We start from the raw sequence: 11,217 nt of genomic DNA on the forward strand, positions 1-11,217 counted from the left end.
AGAAAAGGCCGCGGCAGGTCGCCCCATTTGTTTCCGCTCAGTTGCTGGCGCACAGAATATATGAAACACCGCATCAACGACAACACGAGCAAGAAATAGAAGAAAAAGTGAAAGTACAACACTGTCCTACCATATCAGGCTACAAGGCAGTTCGAGTCTCTCTCTCTCTCTCACTCTCTCTCTCTCTCTCTCTCTCTCACACACACACACACGCACACGCACACACACTACACACACGCACACACGGACACACGCACGCACGCACGCACACGCACACACACACACGCACACGAACACACACGCACGCACACGCACACACATCGCAATAAATTCCCAGTGAACAAATGTGCATTAGTTCGAAGCTTTTAACAAACACATACAAGCGTAAAATGCATCCACAGACTGTTCCGTAACTACGAGCGCAGGTAACTTATTCCATTGGTGTATAGCTTTCGGAAAAAAATGAGTTTGTCAATGCAAATGTGTTGCAGCGAATTTCATGGACATTGCAGGTGTGATCCATTCGCGCTTACATGTAATGAGGTGCAAAAATGTAATCATCGCGGGGAATGTCAATTTGAGACTAGTATATGGAATGATATAGTTTTAAGCGAATCATTGCCCTTCGATCTTTTAGTGTATCCCACTTCAAAATCTCTTTGCACCGACTTTCGCTAAACTTCAAGTTCCTAAGACCCTTACCAATGGCATACCGGGCTGCAAGGCATTGCACTCTTTCTAATTTATTTTTGTCAAGAACCGTTTGAGGGGCCCACACGGCGCAAGTGTACTCTAAGATCGGCCTTACGTTAGACTTGTACAGCAATTCGCGCGTTGCCTGCGGAAACTTTGTTGTATTGCGCTGCAGAAACCCCAGAGTCCTACAAGCTTTGCGTACGGTGTAATCGATATGCCGATGCCAGCAAAGCATAGGAGTGAAATAAACTCCCAAATATTTGTACTCTTCTAGAGATTGTAGAGGAACGTTTTTATTGAATAAGGGAGCTTATTTGGGCTTTGCTTTCTTGAGAAGGTAAGGCCGACAGCTTTGTTTAGATTAAGTTGCATTCCCCATTTTTTCGCATAAGTCGTCTATATTTTTCAGATCGTTTTGCAGTATTTCGCGATCATTTTCCCAAGTAATTTTTCTGCGAACAGTCGTATACATGAAGTGATGTTATTGCTGATGTCATGTAGAGAAGAAATAATAAAGTACCCAAGACGGACCCATGGGGAACTCCTGACGTTAATCGTATTTCTCTGATGATGCGCCGTTCACAACCACATACTGACGTCTGTTATTTAAATACTCCGAGAACCAGGAAAGTATTTTGGGTTGAACACCATAAGTCGTTAATTTTCTAAGCAATAGCTTGTGAGGAATCGTGCCGAATGCCTTCTTCAAATCTAGAAAAACATAGTCAACGTATGCGCGGTTGTCTAGCGCCTGGGCAATATCGTGAGTAAATTGGATCAACTGAGTTACGCATGATAATCGTTTTCGGAAGTCGCGCTGGAAAGGGTTGAACAGGTTGTTATCGCTCAATTATTTTGGAGCACCAGCAAGTTAAAGAAATCGGGCGGTAATTGGAAACCGCATTACGAAGTCCAGATTTGTGAACAGTAGCTATAGAGGCGATTTTCCAGTGTACAGGGAGGTCACTGTATTGCACCAATTTAACAAATATTATTTTCAAATATGGTGATATATAATACGCACATAAATTTAGCAAGGCATTGAGCAAACCATCAGGCCCGTCTGCTTTCGATGTGTTTAAGCCTTCAAGTAGTACTTGTATCCAACGCCAATCAAATGTCACGTCTTCCATACGCCTTGTCACTCCTAAATCACGCATTCTCCTTTCGTCCGTAGACGTCACCGGCAAAGAAAACACAGACGTAGAGTAGGAATTGAAGCATTCTGCTTTTTTAAGAGGTTCCTCAATAGTATTGTTACTTTGCATTGAGGCTGGTATTGAAAAAGTATCCTTTTTATAGCGCTTGATGTATTTCTATATTTCCTTTGAATTCTTTCTGATACACGATTGAAATGAATCAAAGAAACGTAATTTAGCCTGGCCTACTGCATTTCTCACTTCTTTGGCTATTTCTTTCAGTTTCCTAAGGTTACTCACTGAAAGATTGCGCTTGAATGCTCTAAACATTCTTCGTCTCCGTTGTGTTAATCTGTGTACTTCTTTTGTGTACCACAGTTTATTTTTGTTACGTCTTTCCGTTAACAAACAGGATGGTACAAAATGATCGCGCAGCTCGAAAACATTCTTTTTGAATACTCCCCACAATTATGATACCGGCAAAGTATCAGCGAATGTTTCAAAAACGATAAAATGATTCTCTAGTGCCTCAGTAATGTCCCCTACATTACCTTTTCTGTAATCAAAAACTTCTCTTGCCTTCTTGCTATATGTGTTTTCAGTCTCGAAGGGATAATCGTTATGGAGTTTACGTGTTCAGGTTCATTTGTGAGAAATAGGTCTAGAACGTGTTTTTCTCTAGTTGGCTCCAAGACAATCTGGGTAAGTGTAAATAGATGCATTAAATTTATCATCGCTGTATTGTGGCCATTAATTTGTACCGGGAAACGCAGGTTGGTGCTGCCAGTCGAGATCCGGTAAATAAAGTCGCCGGCTACTACCATGTGATCAGTTTGGACTGCCTCGGCCATACAAGTAAACCGACCCAAAACATCGGCTGAAGATGCCGGTGGACGGTAAAAGCTACACACAGATAATGATTCGCCCCTACCTAGCTTTATTTGACACCAGACTGCCTCGCACGCTGAGGATGGCACAGCGATAGGACTTGAAGGAGAGAGAGAAATAATTATTTATTGGAGAGTTTAGCTCCAACCCAAACAGGAGCTGGCTACTCCAGGCATTGGAGTATACAAAAGGTACAATACTTGCCCTACAGGAACCACAAGGGGTTAGATTAAGTACAGCAGCGGATGAAAGATGCGCACTCTGTAACTACTTGCTCTGTGTAGTACACAAGCACACCCATATATATAATATATATATATATATATATATATATATATATATATATATATATATATATATATATATATATATATATATATATATATATATATATATATATATATATACATGATTCCTTACAGCAGTGGAATATAGTTAAAAAAAACCAAGAGAACTATACACATCTATATACAGACGACAACCACGACGCGACACAGGTAGTTTCGCCAATATGGGAATATAAGAACTGTTGGGGCATGGAACCGGCTGCGCCGGTTCCATGCCCCAACAGAGCACTGGCGATTTCCGCTTTTTGAAGGCCGAACGTATTGGCGATATCCCAGGGTTTAGAGACTACTGTGGAGCATTGCCCGAAGTCGTCTACGGCGCATGTCGAATTCCAATCTTCCGAATTGACTGAAGCATAGTTCATTCCCGTGACGTTCACTAACAAGGTTTCCTTGCGTTGTGGATCTGCGCCGTTCCCAGGTGCGTCACAGCAGGCCAAGGTTTCCCACGATGGAAAAGAGTAGGTCAACTGTAACAGCAGTCAACAGCAGCAGCAGTAGGTCAACTGTAACAACCATGGCCATGCCGCTTTTCATCATCATCATCATCATCATCATCATCATCACAACCAGCCTATCTACGCCCCCTGCAGGGCAAACGGCTCTTCCATTATTCTCCAATTACCTCGGTCCTGTGCCAACTGTGACCAATTTATCCCTGCAAACTTTTTGATCTCATCTGCCCATCTAACTGTCTGCAACCCCCTGCTACGCTTGTCTTCTCTAGGGATTCACTCTGTTACCCTTAATGACCAACGGTTATCTTGCCTTCGCCTTACATGCCCTGCCCACGTCCGTTCCTTCTTAATTTCTACTAGTAAGTCCTTAACACGCGTTTGTTCCCTGATCCACTCCACTCGCTTCTTGTCTTTTAATGTTGCAACTGCCTGTTAAGATGCGGACTCAAACAGCAATCAGGAGCCTCAAAACTGTTTCGACTGGAATGTAATTTCCTCAAGCTTGAATGTGAGTAGCCACCAAAGTGCTGTTGCCTCGCCGCGGGCCGCGAATGGTCAGGTGCAAGTGTAAGCAATGGTCAGTCACCGTGTATATATACAGCGCTTTATTTCGTTCTTCGTGTTGTGGTCCTAAGTAATATAGTTACAGCTTTTTTGCTAAAATGCAGATCTGATGGAGAAACTTCATTGAACTTCGAATACACAGCCCGCGACGCTGCCGACGTGCGGGGCGTACGTCCTGGTGCGGCGGGTTTGGGAAGATCACGGCAGTCAGCGCTAACAGACGTTGCGAGTCGAGCAGGAGAGGGATGGAGAGGGGGAAGTTCTTCAAAGGCATTGAAGGACTCTACTGGCACCCCACACGCAGTCATTTCGAGACCGGAGACATATGCTGAGATAAAGGTCTTTAAAACAACATTGATCACGTGATTTTTGGATGATTTTGCAGATGACAATGCGCGCACCACACTCAAAGAGTCTGTATAAATGACAGTTGGGGTGATGATGTTCAACAATATGACTGGCAAGTCATGACCATCGCCCTCGTTCTGCTATCACTGGTGCAACAAAATACGTAGCCCGCGGCCGCCGTTTGCGCGGCGGGCAACATTTAATAAATCTTAGGCTATGATCAGACTACCGAAGCAAAAGCCATGTCGTTATCTCTGGACGTAAAAAAAAACAGCGTGTCACGCAGTTCGGTTAGCTCAGACGCGAAATGACGTCATTCTTTAAAGTTATTATGACAGTTGCCAGAACAGTCTGAACCCGGCCTTATCTTCCAAGAGGCACTGCTGGTTGACCACGAAATATATTTTTATTTTCAACCAAAGCTCCGATAAACTGTCAGCTAACCTGTAATTGCCGTTGTCGTCTCAGCAGCTAATTATCATGAAATTTCTTTTGGGGTAGTTCCGACAAAACAAGTGTTACAGCCCTTTTAAAGGCAGGTATTCCGTATCGCTTACAGCTTCCCTAAAAACAAACTATGGCAAGTAAATGTGATTCGGTGTAATCCTAACGTCATCCTCGCGGCCAATTTCAGTACGATATTGAACATGATACCTACATAGACTGAGCGCTAAGTCATTCACCAGAAAGCTTGCTTTACCGCAAGATTAAATTTGGCAACGCGACTTTTTTCTATGCAGCCCGTGGACGGACGCAGTTTCAGACAGGTAGCCTAAATAGCTCCTGTAAAGTAAATTTATTCGTAGACCATTACATGACTTGAAAGATAAGGTTCATTCAATGATGCGCGCCGGGCAAACGGCGGGCGCGGGCTACGTATTTTGAAGCACCAGTGATAGCAGAACGACGGCGATGGTCACGTGGCGCCGCCGCGGCTGCCGCGAATATCAAAAGAATGTCGCGGGCAAGCGAGCGATGAAAGATGCCCGGTAACAAATAAAGGCCAGGCATGCGCAAAGCGCGCCTAGCACACCAGCTCCTTGAGCCTCGACCCGGCGCTCGCTGGCTGCAGATGGCGCAGCAATGCAGTTGTGCGCCGCTCGCCCACGCGCTGCACGTCCCGCAAACTTTTGCTGGCGACTGTACCATTCAGTTATTCACAACGGAGTTTCACCTTACGACCGCGCTATCTGCCTCTTTTGCTTCGCTGACGCGGTGCAGGATTAGCTTAAGCCTAACGTGATTTCTTTTTTGAAAGGGCGGTTAAAACGTATTTACACCGCAGGCCCGAAGGCGGCCTTTTAGGGAAGCAAAGTAAGCGCGAGTGAGGTGAACTGTGGAGGTGAATGTCTGTGCTGGCATTTCTTTGTTGATATTTCGGCCACCTGATATCGTTCGACTGATGGCGCCGCGGCGGGTGAGCGAACACTTATCTTCGGGGGGCAAAAGCTTTTCCTACCGCAGTGATTACGCGTTACAGATAACGGCGGCGTCTTATGAACTGTGAGAAGTTGCTAGTGCGCCAAGCACGGAGTTAGTAATTCCGGAGCCCCTGTCAGTGTAGTTCTTGGCTTGTGTGTGAATGTCGCATAATGACAGGACCGGTGCGCGTCAGCTTTCCCGCAAAGCTTTCCTGTCATGCGGACGAACTAACTTATCCGTCGCGCGGACAAACCAGCTTGTATCCCAATGTTGTACATGAGCAAAAAACCTTAAATATAAGCTAGCGTTTCGCAAGGTCATTTTTTTTTGTTTGGATTACATGAAAAAAAAAGATATTCGGGGGAAGCAGTTACACTGCCTGACCGATCGTGATACGGCCCCCGGCACCTGCGTCGCGTGATTCTACGGACGCGGCCTCCGGAATGCTGGCCGCGCAGCCAGCTTGCAATTGAAAACCGATCCTCCGGCGAAAGCGCTCTGGCGCGACGGGCAATCGCATTTGAGCACCGAACGTAGCTCGCAGTCTAATTAAAGGAATTATTTTAAATGCGAATGCATTTATTAGCCGGGGGTTGTCTTGCTCCGTTGGCCGGCGTGCGCCTGCATCCCTCCAGCGCGAGCGCACGTGAGCGCGCGCACGTGCGCTCGCGCCTCGTAGTTCTGCCTTCGTCGTCGTCGTCGTCGTAAATGCGAATGCATTTCTTTCGCCGTCGTCGTCGTCGTCGCACGTGCGCTCGCGCCTCGTAGTTCTGCCTTCGTCGTCGTCGTCGTCGTAAATGCGAATGCATTTCTGGACGCGGCTATGGAAAGTGTGCGCGTGCGCTCCAAACCCTCTGACCCCATAGTCTTGATTGGCGACTTCAACGTTGACGTGCGCAAGAAGAGTGGCGAGTGGCTGGTCGAGTACATGCAGACCAGGCACTCTATGCATTGTCCCTCTGCCGGCTTCGACACGTGCCCCACTACCATTCACGGGAGTTGCATTGATGTGGTCTTTACGCGAAACTGTGACGCGCGTATGCTTCTCAAAGACCCTTTGACCGTGCACTTTAGCGATCACAAGGCAGTGATTGTGGCCGTCAGGTACAACGATAACACAAACAGGTGCTGATGAATAAATGATTACGTTCACACTCTCGTCATTAATTACGCCATTACTCGCAACACACTCATCGGTGCACCCAATGCATTCGCATTTCTGCACGATTCCCTTCGGGAAGGTGCGGGGGAATTTTTTGGCTTTCCTGAAGTGTATACGTTTTCGTTATGCTCAACTACAGGGGCAAAATACGCTTGAAATGCTAATGCTTCCCACTTGAGAAACATTGAAGGAAGGAGGCGCGTGCTGCTGATCATGGAGATTTAAGATGTACCCACCCGCTCGCTCTTTCAGCCTTTATTAGCGCGGCAGTGCGATTGCGCTGCACAGTAAACGCCGCGTGGCGGTGGAAATTTTTCGAGAGCGGGGAGGCTATTCGCTATTGATACGAGATCAAAGTTAATTGATTGATTGTGGGGTTTAACGGGCCGACGCAACGCAGGCGATGAGGCGCGCCGTAGTGGAGGGCTCCGGATTAATTTTGACCACCTTGGGAACTTTAACGTGCGCCGAAATCTTGTACACACGGCCGTTTTAGATGCGACGCATCTCTTGCTCGCGGGCATGTCCCTCCATCGGCGTTGCCGTCGTGGCGGCGTTGTCCGCACGCTCACTGCACATGCGCAACTCTCCTCCGTTCTTCTCTCCGACAGCTGTGCGCAACACTCTCACTCCGTCTCATTATCATAACAACAGTTGCGCCTGTGCGCTTCGCTGCTCTGGGGGCGCGCATGTGTGCGCAGCGCGCGACTCTCCCCTCCGGCTCCTCTCCTTTCAAAAGCGGGGATATAAGCGGGGGAGTACACGGCGCCGGATCAGTCCAGCGCTCGCTCTCGCACTTGACTTGATTTTGCTTGACGATACCTCCGTGCAAGATCTTCAGATGAAGACGTGATGGAAGCGACAGTCCCTTCAGCGAGTGGACTGACGCAATCCAATACCAGCGTCAGTCCAAACGCTCCCCCCTGATGCGTCGCATCACATCAGGGTTCCCTCGCCGGAAGATGGGAGTAATTTTTTGCCTTTCGCCTCCATCAGAAAAGCAAAGCGGCCGCCGCGGCCGGGAATCGAGCCCGCAACCTCGTGCTCAGCAGCGCAATGCCTTAGCCAATGAGCCACCGCGGCAGGTACGAAGACCACCTCTACAGTGAAATTATGGGGTAAGGTAGACACATAAATATAAGGTAATTATTGATTTCGGAGGCTTAATAAACTAAAATTGATTGATTAACTTTTTAGTGGCTGCAGTAACCAGACAAGTTTGTATTGGAAAGTTGGACGCAATCATGTTTCTACGCAGTTTCAATTGGCAGAATTATTCTAGCGCATCCGTAGTCCGAGATACTAAAAGGCGAAGTTCAATTGCCGTTCGCATGAGTACGCATGCAAGACAGTCTGCACAGGCGCAAAGCTCCTCCCTTCTGTGATGTGCCTGCTGTGTACGGTGTTTAGTTCGTCAATGGGGTGGGGCACAGCAAAAAGCGATAACTGGCATCCATTCATCCTTGGCTGGTGTTATTGCAATCTGCAGTACTCGGAACCCCTATTAAAACACAGAACAAAAGGGAGTAGCTATGTGCCGGTCTTGACTTCTAGCATGCGTAATCATGCGAACGGCAATTAAACTTCGCCGTTGGATATCTCGAACTACGGATGCGCTGGAAGAATTTTGCCAATAAAAACTGCGTAGAAACACGATTGCGTCTAACTTTCCAATACAAACGTGCCTGGTTACTGCAGCCACTAAAAAGTTAATTAATGAATTTTACCTAATTAAGCCTCCGAAATCAATAATTACCTCCTATTTATGTGTTACCCTTAGCGCATAATCTCACTGTAGAGGTGGTCTTCGCGTAAATCTAAGCGCGTATTTTTAAAGAAACCTGTTGACTTAACTTTGATCACCCTGTATATGAAGTGTCCATTTGAGGTGCATAAAGGCCGCTAGGTCTTCGAAGAATGTTTCGAATCAACTTGAGATAAAAGTGTTGGCTTATCAGCTTGAGGTTCACACGTGGTCAACATTGAAGTGAGGCTGAGGGTGGGTTGCGGCTCAGGGAAGGTCAAACTCAGTTGTACTCAACTGACCTACAGGCCAGCTTGCCAAGTAAGGTCCAGAAATAGAGGCAAGGTAAATGTGAGCTTGAAGTGAGCTTGCGAGGCTACTTCAGAGAACTAATTTATCTAAGGTGAGGTCAAAGGTAATGAGCTGAGTCGTTCACCCATCTCGGCTAATGACATAAGCACTGCTTCATTTTTCAGCCACCAATGTTTCACACTACTGAGCAGTAGTTCTGGATACGTGTTAAAGCACAGTATAGTTGTCAACATCCTTGCTATTCTTCTGAGTGATTTGCTTGTGGACTGCGAGATTACAATTTACAACTGTGATTTTCAATTCTGCCTTCTTTCACAAGCTTTGCTTTGTTGTTAGTTCTATTTGTGAGCACTTTGCTTCTCTAGTGACATAACTCTAGGCGTTTCACTTCATTTTGGTTTCTTTTATTTGAAATTCAGAACTGCATAGGTTACACAGAAAATCTTTCGTCATGTTTTGACGCAGGGAGTTTTCAAGAACTTTTGATTTCTAACACGTGCTATAACTGACAAATGAGGAGTACACAGTTCGTTTCAACATTCTTTTTTAAATTTCTTTCCTCCCTTTTTTCTTTTTTTTTAGCTGGAGGTATTTTTAATTGCTCATAAATAGTAATTGTTGACGTTGCAAATTTTTTTGAAGACGTGACATTTTTTCTGTCTTGGAGTTGCTTTATGATGCCTACTATCAGGGGCGTAGCCAGGAATTTTTTCCGGGGGGGGGGGCGTACTCTACCAAAAGTTGGGAGGGGGAAATGTGTAGGCAAGGCTTCTTGCGCGTTGTTTTTCAAACAAAGCTCGAAATAACTGACTTCGACATGCGCTTTGTGTACGCTGAATGCTAACAGTAAAGCCCACCTTAAGGATCTTACATGATGATTATGATGACCTAAATTCCCGTTCGACGGTCTATCGGTAGGCCACGGGTGATTCGTTTATCCGCACTGCAGGCTGTTATGCGGGCACGCGCTCAGGAGAGTGATCATGAGTGTGCTCGTGAGTGGCTCGCAATCCCCGAAGTTCGTTGGGCGGAAATGGAGACAAACACTTACTGGAGGCAAACGAGAACCTGCCGCGAGCCTCGATCGGCTCGCGGCAGGTTCCCGGCACAGCTGGGTGCATCCGGCGGGAAATGTAGCAGGACTAAGTATGTTGAGATGTACAGCATCTGGAACAGGCACAGGGACCAGATGTTGACGTAGCCCTTGTTTTCAGCTTTATATGAACAAGAATGTCCTTAAAACTGCAGGTTCCACGCCTGCAGGCAACTTCAGGCAGGCAACTTGAGCCGCACCCCAGCCTGGCACGAAAATTCTCGGAAGGTGGGGGGGGCACGGGACCGGTGTGGCCCCCCTGGCTACGCCCCTGCCTACACGCCTGCCTACTGTTGCGTTAACATAAAATTGGTCAACAAGGTGGCTGCAGTGCTTGCATTCATTCAGAGGTAAGCATTTGTATGTGCATCATTTTTTTGGTCAGAGCAGAGTGCCTGCTTATCAGCTACTTTGATTTCGCTGCCATGGTATTTGAGATGGATGTACAATAAGTTGCACTCACATAATGCAGTTCCCCTGTTACTGAAGCGTTGCAGCGAGCATAATGTGTGTTGGGTAACTTAGGTCGACAATGTAACTGGAGATGTTTTGTCGTGCAGTCATGTACAACTTTCACACCGTGTTCTGATAATGTGTTTGCTTAAAATAACACTAAAAACAAAAACTAGTCGGTGTTTTCCTGACTTCGTAGTAACGCGTGTTTGGTGCAGCAGAATTCTGGACAAAAAGTATTCACACGGTCTTACTATGTGAACAGTGCGTCCACAGAATCTGCGACGCGATGCACATGGCAGCAGGAGGGTTTTCCCGAGGAATTTTTGAGATGTGAATATTTGTAGAACAGAAGGGGTGGTGGCGGTGGGTAGGGAGAAGGAAGTTTGTGAATTTCAAATTTGAATCACAAAAATGGAACAACTCTGGTTGGATACCAGGCATTGTGGGGCTTCCACCAAAGTGAAACGTGAAAGCTCTTGAACAGAATAAGAAAGTTAAAGCGCAAACAAACTATGACTCCAAACATTGGCCTGCAGCGGACAATATTTATTTATTTATTTATTTATTTATTTATTTATTTATTTATTT

Source organism: Haemaphysalis longicornis, unplaced genomic scaffold, assembly GCF_048455015.1.
Source record: "Haemaphysalis longicornis isolate Haplotype H1 unplaced genomic scaffold, Haemaphysalis longicornis Haplotype H1 scaffold_2, whole genome shotgun sequence".
Taxonomy (NCBI): domain Eukaryota; kingdom Metazoa; phylum Arthropoda; class Arachnida; order Ixodida; family Ixodidae; genus Haemaphysalis; species Haemaphysalis longicornis.